At 39.5% G+C, this 15,740-nt stretch overlaps 1 long non-coding RNA gene across 1 annotated transcript; it reads right to left on the bottom strand.

Moving 5' to 3' along the window:
* Positions 1-3,220: 3,220 nt before the first annotated feature.
* LOC140105149 (uncharacterized) lies at positions 3,221-9,654 on the bottom strand. Its single transcript, XR_011850506.1, has 2 exons — positions 9,245-9,654; positions 3,221-3,396 (listed from the first exon to the last, which is right to left on the bottom strand). It is a non-coding gene; the product is annotated as an uncharacterized lncRNA (long non-coding RNA).
* Between the last annotated feature and the right edge of the window lie 6,086 nt (positions 9,655-15,740).

The raw sequence follows: 15,740 nt of genomic DNA, 5'->3' as shown, positions 1-15,740 counted from the left end.
GTACTTCACCCTGGTTCGCATCCAAAAGACCTTTCCAGGGGCATCTCCCCTTTGTTGGAGGGGTTGTGGGAAAAGGGGTACTCTATTTCACATAATGTGGGAATGCCCAGTTATACAAAGCTTTTGGATCCAGGTCTATGGTATTATCGAACAGACTATTCCCCAGGTCTTGCACAAAAACCCAGCACAAGCACTACTACATTTGGACCTTCAAGATTTATCAGGGGACAATAAAAATCTGGTTTGTAAGCTATTTACAATAGCTAGACTACTAATAACGAGACACTGGAAAAAGATTAGCCCCCCATCAAAGCCAGAGTTCTTAGAGGAAGTGAACAAAATCTATGAACTAGAAAAAATTCTAGCCTATGGTTGGCTCAGCTCCCAGCCAATCCTCAGAATATGGGATCCATGGTCCAAGCTCCACACAAGCACATAAATTGCTACAGGCTATGGGGAACTTTAGGTTGGAACTAGTATTTGTTGACAAAATCAACAGTTACACAGGAACCACCTAATAATAATATGTAAAAGCCATACTTAGATCCATGTGAGATTGTTACCGTGTTATGTATTGTGTTAGCCAGTTTAAGTGTTAAAGCTACTTGATTTACGTGCTATATGTATGTTAAGCCTAGATGGGAAGGAATACCTACTGTACTATGTAAATTTGGAAAAAGTAAAGCAATAAGCATGTGAATGTTTATCTGGCGGGTGCTTTTAACTCGCAGATTGTCAGATTGTCATGATGATACAATTGTGGCTATGTTTGTAAAAACTTGTTTTTGAAAAAACTTCAATAAAACTGAATGAAACGTAAAATTAGGTACCTCGGCTTATACTCGGGTCGGCTTATACTTGAGTATCATCTGGGAGCAACGATCTCTCGCCATGACTGTCTTGGGTCTTTATAAGACCTAAGACTGTCTCGATTCTGTAGATCTGTTACAATGTTTGTAATAGACGATGTGGCATATCCACATATTTGTGGATGGCATTATACAGTATGATTAATCAGACAACCTAGGGTTAAAGTACCCCCCTTTCTCTAGAACTGAAATAAAAATAAACAAACTCATAATCATGCATGCAAAAATTATTAGCTTCAAACAATGTCAATTTTCTTTTGTACACAAGGTTTTAGTTTTTTTAAACATATTAAAACACTGTATAAATTTGGTATCCCTGGAATCGTACTGAACCAAAGAATAAAATTAGAGGTGGTATTTGGAGCACACAGTGAAAGACGTAAAAATCGAGACTACAATTTTATAGTGCCTCTTATTTTGTAACCCCCTTTATATTGCCTCTCTTTTCTCATTATCATAATAATAATTTATTTATTTAGAGCACACAGATTATGCAGCGCTGCACAGAGCTTGCTAAATCGGTCCCTGTCCCCAATAGTGCCAATAGTGCCCACTTTTATGTAGCCCCTCCTGATAGTGCTCCTTTTTCTGTTGTCTGTGTTTATAAGAAGGGGGCTACAGAAAATGGGACATTATTATACTCTTCTTTATAGCACCCCACACACTTTAATGTCTCTTTTCTTTGGCCTTTTCACTGCAAGGAAAAAATATCCTCAGGTATAAGCATAGGGTAAGAAATGCAGTTGCTACTCTTTAATAAAATGTCCAGCAGTAGCCACCCCTCATCAATGAAATGTCCAGCTGCCCATGCACACACTATCATCTTTAGGTGACGACCATACCGCGTCATAGTGTATGTGCAGCCTGAGCGCATAAACGTACCTCTGTCCGCACTGGCTCAGGGAATAGTTAAGCTGGGTCCTGTAGGCTTCTTGATTATGCAATATGGTTTTAAAATTCCCCTCTCATTGGCTTTACCACTTTTTTAATCATGTATATGCAACATCCCCCACTGGGGCCTAACCATCATCATGCCTGAATGAAGCTGGGGCCCAGAATACGAGTGGCTGGCTGTTGCAGCCTTGGGCACGCTATGGTCACAGTGCTTGGTATACAGGAGAGAAGGCCTGGTCCAGAGCTTGGCAAGTCAAGTAACTTACAGTTCTTTATTGGAACTTCAAGCAGCAGGCAAAGCAGAAATTTAGTTGGAAGGAGATAACTGGTCGGAGTGCAGGTCCACAGGAAAATGATTGCTCTCAGCCTGGATAATGGCTTCAGGCTTTGCTGGTAAAGTCCGGATGGTGGATCTCTGTCCTCAGGCTTTGTCTCTTGGTGCCATTGACACCTCTGCTTCCTGATCTGGAACACTGACCCTGCAGCAATGAGCTGCACACTTCTAAACCTTCTGCAAAAGACTGGACCATGTGCTCCCACCCACAAGGGTTTTTATCAACTCTCCCTTATAAGGTGGCAGGCACTTATCAAATCAGCACACTCCTTCCTTCACAGCAATTACAGAGCATACAATTGGACAATACAGTTTACCCATAATCTTCCAGGCAGAGGCTTAAATCTGCAGTCTACCATGTTAGAGCCCCTGAATGAGTCAGACAGCTCCTGAAAAGGAGAGGTAAACTTTTGCAAAACCTACCTATCCTATGCATTGGCGGGGGTGTTGCATATATTTTGAATGAGCCCATGTTACACCATTAACCTGCAAACATTTTTTTAGAGATTCCTGCGATTTAGGCTAAGAATATCATTACTGTGTATTAATGCTTGAAGTCTTCCACTTTTCTCTAATTGGGGCTGGGAATGTAAAAAAAACACTGTGCAGATCACTTGCACCTTAAGCAACCAGCACTGAGCAATGTAATTAGCATGCAAACTGTAGGGGTCAGGAGCAGTCACAAGACACATAATTACCCAACTATCGGGATTGGGCTTGCTCAATTTGACGAAGCCGAACCTGAAAAGGTCTGTTCATCCTTACTTTTGACACTTGTCATATTTCAATGCAAAAAATAAAGCCACATGTGAGATTGGGCCATCTATTCCATATACTTCACTGGAGCACAGGACAAATTTTCATCCAGCACTTCCTAGAATGCAATTGGGCTTCTGGCATGGCTCACAGGACAAGCAGATGCCACAGTGAGGCATCAGATGATGGCTAAGTGGGCTTGTTATCAGCTGTTCTGCTGAACATGGGGTCCTAGTGGTTGGGTCCTCCTGTGTTCTGCAATTTATCCCCCATTTTATGGATAGCAGATGTATGATGATTTTGAGGAAACCCCTTTAATATTTAAATTCTGTTTGTACTGGACCTCACAACAGTAAAATAATCAGAATATTCTTTTATAGTTTTATTTCACATCAGTTTCTAACACAACACAGAGTAAATGGCTATGACTAAAGTACATTTAGAAAATACATTTAGAGAATAGCTGTTGCGGGTTTCGTCTTGAGTTTTTTGCAGGCTGCAACAATGAATCTTCTATTCAGTCACTGAACTCTTACGTTTTTTCTAAAAAAGAGAAATTGGACAGAGTAAATGTTCTGTATCTAATATTGCAAACAAAAAATTACATCCATCTGTAAAAAAACATGGAAAATACATCTTGAAGTATATTAACAGAAAAGAAAACAAAATACCATCAAAACCATATTGTGTACACTAAATACACTATATGATATTTTAAAGGATTATCTTAGTGTGACATAAGAGTCTTACCCTATTTTATATTTCTGTTAAAGCCATATGAGGGCTTGTTTTCTGCAGGAGTTGTGTTTGTTTTTGAATTTTGCCTTATTGGCCTTTGTAACATATTAGCTTTCTGTGGTTGAGTATAACAGATTTATATCATTTTGTCACTTATTAAGCTTTACATCCCCCCTTAGACATTATAGCTTTATACACATCAGAAACATCTGCAGTTACCTTATGTGTGTATTCTGAGGTGGATATTGAGGTGGTTTTTAACCTCCAAAATGTGTTACAAAAATACCTCAATGGTATACCCAGCTGAAAACCAAGGGCGAGGCACAGGTTTCTTAACAGATTTTATAGCACTCATTAGAATGTAGTAATCTCCAGCGGTGATTCCACTGTGAAAATGCAGTGACAGTACAAAAATATTTTATTTGGGGGGCAGTGTATCTATTTTACTTATAGGGCTGGCACGCTACTTACTAAAGTTGAAGAAGAGCAAAAGACATATATTTATATATTGTATACGTGTCATCTTGCTGGGTAACTGCCCTGATCGTTACATACAGAGTGGCATCACTCCAAGGTTACTGTGTGGCACAATGTAACAAGTAGGTATTGAAGGAACCCGGTGGGGCTGCTCAACTCCAAGGATTCTGAAAGTGGAGAAGCTTGTTGAAATGAACCAGCAAGTCCACAGGGATGAATTCTCATTAAAACTTTTTCTTTATTTCTTCCTCATAAAACCAGTAACAGACAGGTTGGCAACATCAGAGAGTAGTAGATCCACACATCTTACGCGTTTCGAGTCCTTGCGACTCTTAATCATAGACATTGATACAAAAGCATGTAAGGGTATATAAACGCCCAAAAGGGGGAGGAGGAAGAAAAAAAAACCACATCATTCCCTCTTTTACTATTATAACCCTATTCAGATACTAAACATATAAAAAATATTAGTATACTAAAATCAAATCGTTTCTGACATTCATGCCATATGGTACAACACTGTTCAATACTAAAATCCAGAAACAATCTGTCTTCTAAAGACATAGCATTGTATCGTCGCTATATGGATGACATACTGACTGTATGTGAACGGATTGCTGATGTCATAGCATACTTCAATAATAAACCTTTGGGTTTATTTTTTACGAAAAAATGGGATCCTGTTATGGTTGATTTTTTAGACCTAACATTAGCACCTGTGTGAGATATACTCAAAGCCAAGAGGAATTCCTCTAGTGTAGACAGTTAACAACAAGAAAAAACCAATTGATGACAGAGACCGTTCAGATTTATTACACACTAAACAAAGTATAGAAAATAAAAAAATGGAGTAAGTGTCCTATTATGGTCGCTACTTTTAGTGTAGAATATAATAAAATTAGAAGTATCATCCAAAAATATCTCCCAATTCTAAACGAAGATGAAAAATTGAGAATTATTCTTGCGTCAGGCTGCAGCTTTTCCACAAAAAAGCGCCCACATTAGGCTCATTACTATCACCTAGTAGTACTAAACAATATCCAAGAAGGAATGCGTGGCTAGACCTTGTGGGTTGTTTCAGATGTGGCCAACCACGGTGCACGGTATGCTATTATGCCACTGAAATTAAAAGTGTTACATCTACAATTGATGGTAATGTATTCCCTGTGAAGACTTTCATCAATTGTGGCACATGCAATGTAGCTTATAAAATTGACTGTACAATTTGCAATTCATCTTATATTGGATGTACAGCACACAAATTTAAAAAACGCATTGCTGAACACATAAATGATATTACAAATGCAAATTAAAAAAACTTGTCCAGTGCCACACATCATTTCCGTACCATTCACCATGGGGAAGGTGGAGACAAAAGAAGATGTCTTTTGAATAGGGAAGGTTTCTGGATTTTAGTATTGAACAGTGTTGTACCACATGGCATGAATGTCAGAAACGATTTGATTTTAGTATACTAATGTTTTTTTATATGTTTAGCATCTGAATAGGGTTATAATAGTAAAAGAGGAAATGATGTGTTTTTTTTTTCCTCCTCCCACTTTTGGGCGTTTATATACCCTTACATGCTTTTGTATCAATGTCTATGATTAAGAGTCGCAAGGACTCGAAACACGTAAGATGTGTGGATCTACTACTCTCTGATGTTGCCAACCTGTCTGTTACTGGTTTTATGAGGAAGAAATAAAGAAAAAGTTTTAATGAGAATTCATCCCTGTGGACTTGCTGGTTCATTTCAACAAGCTTCTCCTATTGTTTGTGTGCTGCCAGCACTTCAGCCTTTTGGAACCGTGCAACGCCAGGTGAGCTGGATTGATTGAATAAGTTTCGATTCTGAAAGTGGGCTTCACATAAGTTATGGGGTAAGACAGAGGACAAATTTGCTACAGAATTCGTGGCTGCCTTCATAACGGAGATCAGAGTGTCCTTCCTCTTGCCTTTTTATAGACGTTTGCCATGCATAATCCACTCATGGACACTATCCATATTGTTGCAGCAGCCACAGGGACATCTTCAAACTATGATACGATAGTACTTTATTAATCCCCTTGGGAAAATTCAAAATTAAAGTGCATGGGGTGTTGGAAGTACAACATGATGTGACTTGAGACAATGAAAGGCCCCTTCCACACTTGCGTTTTTCATGCGCGTGTTCTGCGTGTGCTTTTGACGTGCAGAACTTGCATTGCACTCTGACCCATTGTAATCAATGGGCTTTTTCACACTTGCATTTTTTTTCACATACGTTTAACGACATGCTCTACTTTTGCAAGTCACGCGCGTGAAAAAGTCTATGGAGACGCATTAAAAAACGCATTGCACTCTGAGACACTTGCAAGTGCAATGCATTTTTCACGCATCAATTGCCATAGAAAAGATAGACCTCAGCCCTGAGTCCTTTCCCCTACTCTCTACCTGTACATTTCTTTTGTCTGTGTCTCTTAGTAAGTTTACCCTTTAAGTATATTTCCTGTATCGTACCCTTAATAAATCCTCTTTAAAAGATCCAATGGTTATTATTGTTAATTTAAAATTAGCTGACACTCCAAAACTGAGCAGATTTTACAACCGTCAATTTTAACACAACGAGACAGGCTTAACGTTACAGTAATATACATACATGTTATCCAAGGGCCTCAACTTTGGCCTGGTACAGAATTTTGACCGGGTCAATTTTGAAGTCGATTTGTTTAAAGGGGTTAGAAAGATGAATTTAAAGAAATGGTTCTCTAATCAAGGGTTGTATAAAAAAGAGGCTAGAGAAAAGGGAGAGATCCCCGTTAATATAGGGCCCCTGGGCTTTTTTGTTCATAACCCCCCAAATCCCGAAGAGGCAGAATGTTTATTAGCCCTCACTGAGTATGAAGAACCATTCATCCCTGAATTTGATCATTTTAAAGGGGGAAATCCCTCCACCTTTAACCCCCCTGTGGCACCCGGAAGCTCCCTGGACATTTTCCAGCAACGAGTGCTACAGGATGTTAAAGCTCTTATATATAATATGGATAAGGACAACATCTCAAAAGAAGAAAAAAATGCACTAGATTGGCTAAAAGGGAATAAGGAGCTCATCATAAAAAGAGCAGATAAAGGGGGCAATACAGTCATTATGACTCGGGAACAATATATAAAGGAAGCCGAACGGCAATTAAAAAATACCGTAAATTATGAGCAGTTACCAGCCGACCCTACAGAGAAAATTAAGACCAAACTAGCCACCCTCCTAAGAGACCATGTTAGCAAAGGCACCATTTCGTGCCGCACAGCAGAGAGACTTTTCCCTAAACACCCCCAAAAACTGGGATGGTACTTTTTACCTAAAATACACAAGTCCCTAAAACCCCCCCCCCCCGGACGGCCCATTGTCGCCGGAGTGGGTTCGGTCACCGAGCCATTGTCGCAATACATCGATTGGTTGCTACGCCCACTTTTATCAAAAATCCTCGCATATCTAAAAGACACCAATGACTTTCTTTTGTCCATAAGAGATAATACATGGCCAGATAATATATTCCTCGCCACAATAGATGTCGAAAGTTTATATACCAGGATCCCCCATGAAGTAGGTATAATGGCGATAAAAAAGGTATTAGAGAAAGAGGACAAAGACCCAGACGTTGTATCTTTTATTTGCGAAGCCATGCTCTTTATATTAACAAATAACACCTTTAAATTCATGGACACCTGGTTCAAACAACTCATCGGTACCGCGATGGGGACCTCAGCGGCATGCACATATGCAAATATTTTTTTAGGCTTCTTTGAAGATAAATATGTTTTTGCTCCCACCAATCCTTTTCTTCAATATGTACTTACCTATCATCGTTATGTGGACGACATTTTTTTGGTCTGGTCCGGTACAGAAGAAGCCTTCTCAGACTTTATGACATATCTCAACCAGAACACCATGAAACATGCTTTTCACTCACAAATTAGATACTAAAAGTATAGAGTTCCTTGATGTGGAGGTTAGTAGCGTGGAAGGTTCAATTACCACCACAGTATACAGGAAACCCACCTCTACAAATTCATATCTGCATTACACCAGCTATCCCCCGGACAGCGTAAAAAAGGCTATCCCCTACGGGCAGTTTATACGCCTTTGACGAATTAATAATCATGATGATTTGTTTTTGCTACAAGCGGAAGAACTTATCAACCGCCTTCATAGAAGAGGATATCCGTTACCCCTCCTCAAAAAAGCTAAAGAAAGGGCTTTTAAAATGACACCAGGGCAACTACTCAAAAAACCCAAGAATAGGGATAAGATAGAAAAATTTACTTTCTCTTTTGATTTCAATCCCCTAGCGTCACAAATTAAAAAAGCGATCAATAAGAACTGGTTTATGATAAAATCTGACCCCTTATTAAAAGATATGGCCGAGAACGGCCCGTTAATTACCTTCCGCAAAAGTAAAACATTGAAGGATCATCTAGTTCGTAGCAGGCTCCCTATCACGTCTCGGGGAGATGGCTGGCTAAGAAAGGCCGCCCCGCCGGGTAATCATAGATGCGGAAACTGCAATCACTGTACCCAAATGACGAGAGGCAAAATCTTAAAAATAGGTGGTTGGGAGCATAAAGTCAGGCAGTTTATCACATGCCGTTCATGTTTCGTTGTCTATGTGATATTCTGCCCTTGCGGGCATTTCTACGTAGGAAATACGACTAGGGCCATGTTTACACGTTTTAGAGAACATAAATACTCAGTGACTACTGGCAAAGGTGCCCCCCGCTTAATAGAACATGTTAATAAAGTTCATGATGGAGACACGAACATACTCACATTTGCAGGTATCGAACAGGTGCCAATACCTATGCATGGAGGTGATAGACATAGGCTACTACTTAAAAAAGAGGCCCAATGGATCATACGAACAGAGGCAATGGGCGCACTCGGGCTTAATGACAGAAACGATATGGGGGTTTTTCTATAATGTACGGGACCCCTTAGATAAATGTGTTAATTTATTGTACGAACATACATGCTGTTTTCCTCTGTATAAGTGCATTAACTGAATGATCATAATGTTTAATTACTGTATAGGAATTAATGCCATCTTCTAATGTCTAGATCCAGGAATTGAAATATCTTATCCCGATAATGCTATAATGTACCTTCGTCGCCTTCCTCCCCACTCCCTGTCTTCATATTTACCTTTGTTCCTTTTCCCCTTCTCTTCCCTCTCTTGTCTGTTAGTTGACATCGCCATAGTAACGATAGACGCGCATGAATAGCGTCCTCTCGGGCGGCGGAGCATTGCAGCTGTCAGTTTTCCTTCAGGTCCGCTTGCATTCACACAGTACTGGCAGATACAACTGATGAACACATGCCTCACACTAGCACCGCCCCCACCGGCACGGCTTCTCTGATTGGCTGAACTCCATACAAACTCCGCCCTCACCAGTACATTTACCTTATTGGTCCGATTAGAAGTCTCCAGTTCTCCTTCAGGTCCGCTTCTACTTTCCTATCTGCCTCCATGCTCGCTATTACCATTCAACTGGGGCGGGACAAAAACTTATTTCCCCACCCCATATTGTTTTTAGCCAATGTGTTTAACCTTTAGATTGTAGGTGTGGCTGCACAGGCAGCGGAGTCTCCTGGAGCTATTGTCTATAAAACAGATGAAGGCGCACGGAGAGACAGGCAAGATGAAGGGCTAACTCAAAGCGCGAAACGATTCGTCCCTGGTGATAGAACGCATCCTCCTTCGCTACCCTCCCTTGTTGTGTACGCCGAATTTTAAAATGGATTAATAAAAGTGAAGAATTTTACTTAAGGTGGTGAGTGCCAACTTTTGTTCCTTTTCTCTACCACAAAGTTGTATACTAATGACCTGTTACTGCAGTTAGAGCACCACACCGAAGTCTGTATTCCTACATTTTGGTCTCCATGCAAGCTACACGCTGAGGTTTTGTCTCCTCTGATGACACAGAAGTTATTACAATAGTGTCCTCGAGCACCCTCTCGACTATAAAGTAATATACATACACTACAATAAGCACGTTCTAACTTATTCCTAGTTTTTTGCATATGTGGTTACAGGACGTTGTGATAAGCCTATTACAGGTTAACATGACCATATTACATTAAATAAGCGAAACAATTATGGTATGAAATATACTAGTGCCAATAACAAATAGACACAGTGTAGACAGAAATGCATAGGGGTATGTACAGTAGGGGTGCTGCTGCAGCGGTAAGGGTGTTTGTGGTGAAAAATTGGTGTGCTTGATGTGGCAAAATAGACACTGCCCACTGCTCCACTTTTGCCAAGTACCGGTGCTTAAGCTGCCTTGTGGTGGCTACAACTACAGCCTTGGTACACTGTTCCTCCTGACTTGTGGTAAGGCACTGGTTGTGATCACTTACAAATCAGGTGCTCCATTCACACCATGCTCTTGGCTGCCATGTTCAGGCACTCTGTAGCACCCAGTTGTGTGACATGGAGCTCTTGCTGCGGATGATCTGCTTGGTGCTGAAGGGGGGTGAGAGTGCAAAGTTGGTGCTATGGGGAGGGGCTACCCATTCACCGCTGTGAAATGGCTTTACAGGCTGTTACACTATCTCCCACTCCCCCTTTTTCAGCACTTGCACTTGCGCAATGAGCACTTATGGGCTCATTAGCATAATTGTAAAAGTTGATTTTCGAAGAAAAGCCATGGATAACAAATATAAGCAGATTACCTCAGTCAAAGTGCCTGGATCTAGGAGTTCAGAATATAAGCCAACTGCAATTTAATTTTGATTTCTAGAACACCATAATGAAAAATACATGTCCAGAGCTAAAAGTTAATGACATTCAAATTCGACTCACTGTTAAAATTTAAATCTGTGGACATATAGGGGCTTATTTCTTTTGTCACATGAGATGCACTTTTCTGGTACGTAATTTTGGGGCATCTATAGCTAATTGGTAAGATTTTGTTAACTCTTTGTTGGTGGAGGAAATGAAAATCATCAATTTTTAGGAAAATTTTAATGTGTTTTTTTTTTTATTCTATGGGTCGTCACGATTACGAAAATACCTCATTTATATAGATTTTTTATTTTATCCCATTTTTACTGAATAAAAAGTAATTTGGCAAAAATGTTGTAAATTTTAGCATCACCGTCTTTCATATGCATAACTTTTTTATTTTTCGCCTCACAAATCTGTTTAAGGGCTTATTTTTTACGAGAAGGATTGTTCTTTTTAGTGGTCTTATTGTAGAGTGCATAACATTTTTTAAATCACTTTTTAGTGCATTTTTTAGAGGGTATTATTTAAAAATTATCTTATTTTGGAGCTTTTTGGGTTTTTTTTTTACGGGGTTCACTTTGTGGATCTAATAACGATTCTGTTTTGTTATTCAGATTGTTACGGACGCAGTGATATCATATATGTGGGGGTTTTGTGTATTTTATTCAATTGTACTGAATAAAAACTAATTTGGAGAAAATCTTGTTCATTTTAGCATCACCATCTTTTCATATGCATAACTTTTTTTATTTTTCGACTGACAAATCTGGTTAGGGGCTTATTTTTTGCGAGAACAGATGTTCTTTTTAGTGGTCTTATTTTAGAGTGCATAACATTTTTTAAATCATTTTTTAGAGCATTTTTTATAGGGTATTAATTAATAATTATCCTTTTTTGGAATGTTTTTTGTGTTTTATTTCTCCGGCGTTTGATGTGCTGGTTCAGTAACGATTCTGTTTTATTATACAGATTGTTACGGATGCGTCAATACCAAATATGCGTTTTTTTGTGTGTTTTTGATACTTTATTAAGTGTTTTTATGGGAAAGTGACATTTTAGGGGCTTATATTTTTATGTATTTATTTTTTATTTACCGTATATACTCGAGTATAAGCCGACTCGAGTATAAGCCGAGACCCCTAATTTCAACACAAAAAACTGGGAAAACCTATTGACTCGAGTATAAGCCGAGGGTGGGAAATGCATTGGTTACAGCCTCCCAGTATATAGTCTGCCAGTCCCTGTAGCATACAGCCTGCCCAACCCCTGTAGCGTACAGCCTGCCCAGCCCCTGTAGTAGGAAAAAAATAACACTGTACTCATCTTTCCGACGTCCCCCATAGGTCCTCTTCTGTCTCAGACTGTCTCAGACAGAAGAGGACCTATGGGTGACGTCAGAAAGGTGATTTTTGTCTCTATGTTTTTAGTTGACTCGAGTATAAGCCGAGTTAGGGTTTTTGAGCACAAATTTTGTGCTGAAAAACTAGGCTTATACTCGAGTATATAAGGTATTCTAATGTGTAGTGTTTAGTGTTTTTACATGTTCTTACTTATACATACTTGAACTTGAACCAGTGATGCTATGATTGCTGGTTCAAGTTCAATACACTATTTTATTGTAGAGCAGAGTGTGAGGCGCATGATCAGACAGTTTACAGTCAGAGCCGGAAGGGGTCTGACTGCCAGGGAGAGCGGGCAGCTCCGGGCACATGGCAGTCCTCGGAGCTGCCCAGAAGAGGATAGGATCCCCCGCGCCGCTTACCATAGCAGGAACACCCTTACACACCGCGGTCATGCTTGACCACGACGTGTAACGGGTTAACACCCGCGATCAGAGTCAGCTTCGATTGCGGGTGTTACAGCGCGGTGTCAACTGTAATAGACAGCTGATAGCCGCTGCTTCTGGTGCCGGCTTCGTTCGTGAGCCGGTGCCAGAAGCAGGACGTTATAGCACGTCCCCGTGCGCTTAGCATCTAGCCGCGGGGACGTACTATAACGTCCTGGTGCGCCTAGGGGTTAAGTAATCAGCTTGCATGAACATCAGCTTGGGAGTGCATACACTATTGCAGACCACTCAAATACAAGAGGGTTTTGGTTTTATGTACCGTATATTCCGGCGTATAAGACGACCTGGTGTATAAGACGACCCCCCCCTACTTTCCTGTTTAAAATATAGAGTTTAAGATATATTCGCCGTATAAGACTACCCCTTTTCCAACGCATACAAAACACCGGTAAAAATTTAAAAAAAAAACAGATTTGAATTTAACATGGTCCTTTTTTTAATTTAAATTCTTATGACATGCAGGTATATAGCAGGAAAACTGTCGCTCATAAACATAAGGAATACAACAACAACATTACCATCGTCCATTTTACTGTAAATGTTACCATACTGTACCTTAAATTTTTATTTTATTAAATATTCCATGCCATGTACTCAGAAGCGGGAAAAAAATTCCAAATGCAATGAAAATGGTGAAAAAACGCATTTGCGCCATTTTCTTGTGGGCTTGGATATTACGTCTTTCACTGAGCGCCCCAAATGACATGTCTACTTTATTCTTTGGGTCGGTACGATTAGGGGATACCAAATTTGTATAAGTTTTATAATGTTTTCATACATTTAAAAAAATGAAAACCTCCTGTACAAAAATAATTTTTTTGATTTTGCCAAATTCTGGCGCTAATAACTTTTTTATACTTCGGTGTACGGAGCTGTGAGTGGTGTCAATTTTTGCAAAATTTGATAATATTTTCAATGATATCATTATTAGGACTGTACGACCTTTTGATCACTTTTTATAGATTTTTTAATATTTTTCAAAATGGCAAAAAAGTGCCATTTTCGACTTTGGGCGCTATTTTCTGTTACGGGGTTAAACGCATTGAAAAATCGTTATCATATTTTGATAGATATGGCATTTTCGGACGCGTCGATACCTGATGTGTTTATGATTTTTACTGTTTATTTATATTTATGTCAGTTCTAGGGAAAGGGGGGTGATTTGAAATTTTAGGGTTTTTTAATATAATTTTTTTTTTTTAAACTTTTTTTTATTTTTATTTATACTATTTTTCAGACTCCCTAGGGTACTTTAACCCTAGGTTGTCTGATCGATCCTATCATATACTGCCATACTACAGTATTTTCCTCCTCATCAGCACATTGTAATGAAGGGGTTAAAACGAAATAGCCTTGGGTCTTCGGAAGACCCGAGGCTACCATGGAGACGGATCGCCGCTATCTTTTTGAGGCTGCCGGCAGCTTTGCCGGCAGCCAGCGCTGTGAAAACACCGATGCTAGCACCGATCGCGGGTGTTACCGGTAAGCCTTTGCTGCAATATGCAGCATAGACTTACCGGCTATGGAGAGGGCTCAGCCCGTGAGCCCTCTCCATGCAGCGCGACCCGACCGCTGCAGTGAATACCGGCGTATAAGACGACCCCAGGGAAGACAGAAGATTTTTCTGTCTTCAAAAGTCGTCTTATACGCCGGAATATACGGTAGGTAAGCGCAATTGCTCTGTAAATTAATAAATGACATCCTACACAAAATCATTTCCCCAAATAATGATAATCTGTACAACTTGTGATCTGATGCTTTTAGATTGCACTGTATATGGACATAGGGACATGCAGGACTAACAATGTACAATACAAGTAGATGGATAAAAGATGAGGATCGCACTCTGGCTTGCTTGTATCCAAAATGTAAAAAAATTTTATTTGTACATGGCAGCGGTTACAAAAATTGGAATAAAATCTGACGCGTTTCTGACCTTTGCGGTCCTTAGTCGTAGATAACACAGTGTGGGGCACGAGAGACATTTATAATCCGAAAACCGGAAATGGTTGATTGATTATCAGGTGAGTGTGTCTCTGACGTGTCTCACAACATTAACACTTTAGTGTATATTTACAATAAAAACATCATAATACATAAACATCTGAATATACTAAGAAACATGTGCAACTAGTGCATTTGGACAAAAGGGCTAAGAACTGACTAGTAATTAACCAAAAGGTCATTACGTACATTAAATCCTTTAGGATATATGCAGTCCTTGGTAAGGATCCAAAATCCCTCCCAGTTCAAAAGCTTTCTTCTGAGGTCGCCACCCCTACGATTCATTTTTACCCTTTCTAGACCACAAAAAATAAAACTGGATACATTTCTGTCATGGTATTGTATGAAGTGTCTAGCAGCATTAGAGGGGTTATTATACTCAAAATTGGTGATGCCATTGAGGTGTTCTCTAATACGTTCTTTCAGTGCTCTACTGGTGCAACCTATATAATCCTTGTTACAGATTGTGCAAGTAATGCAATTCCTCGTATTACAATTAATAAAGTCACGTATAGTTATTTCTGTGTTTTTATTTTTATCTAAAGTTGTCTTGCAATTCTGTGCATATTTGCAGCTCTTACAGATTTTGGCACCACATTTAAAGAAACCTTTGGTATGGAAACAAGGTTTAATGCTGGGTGGAATAGAAATTGCTCCACAGACTCAGCATTTCAAACAGAAGTCAACATGATAGAACAAAGATTAAAAAAGAGAGGTTACACTAAGTGGAATTTAGAAAGAGCCAAAAATATTGGCATGAATCGATCTAGGGAAAATTTACTTTCCGACAATCATAGACCTCCCATTTCTTCAACACGAAATATCAAACCCACCTTTGTCACTACTTATAGTGTAGAGAACACAGCCATAAAAAACATTATTAATACCTATATCCCTATGTTATATCAGGATGACGTACTGCGAGAACTTTTACAGGCGGGTGTCTCCTATTCCACCAGAAAAGCCCCAACAATAGGCAGTATTTTGTCTCCCAGTGACATTAACAAAATCCCCAGCATTAAACCTTGTTTCCATACCAAAGGTTTCTTTAAATGTGG

This window comes from Engystomops pustulosus, chromosome 10 (genome assembly GCF_040894005.1).
Source record: "Engystomops pustulosus chromosome 10, aEngPut4.maternal, whole genome shotgun sequence".
Taxonomy (NCBI): Eukaryota; Metazoa; Chordata; class Amphibia; order Anura; family Leptodactylidae; genus Engystomops; species Engystomops pustulosus.
This window is presented reverse-complemented; position numbering and strand designations above follow the sequence as displayed.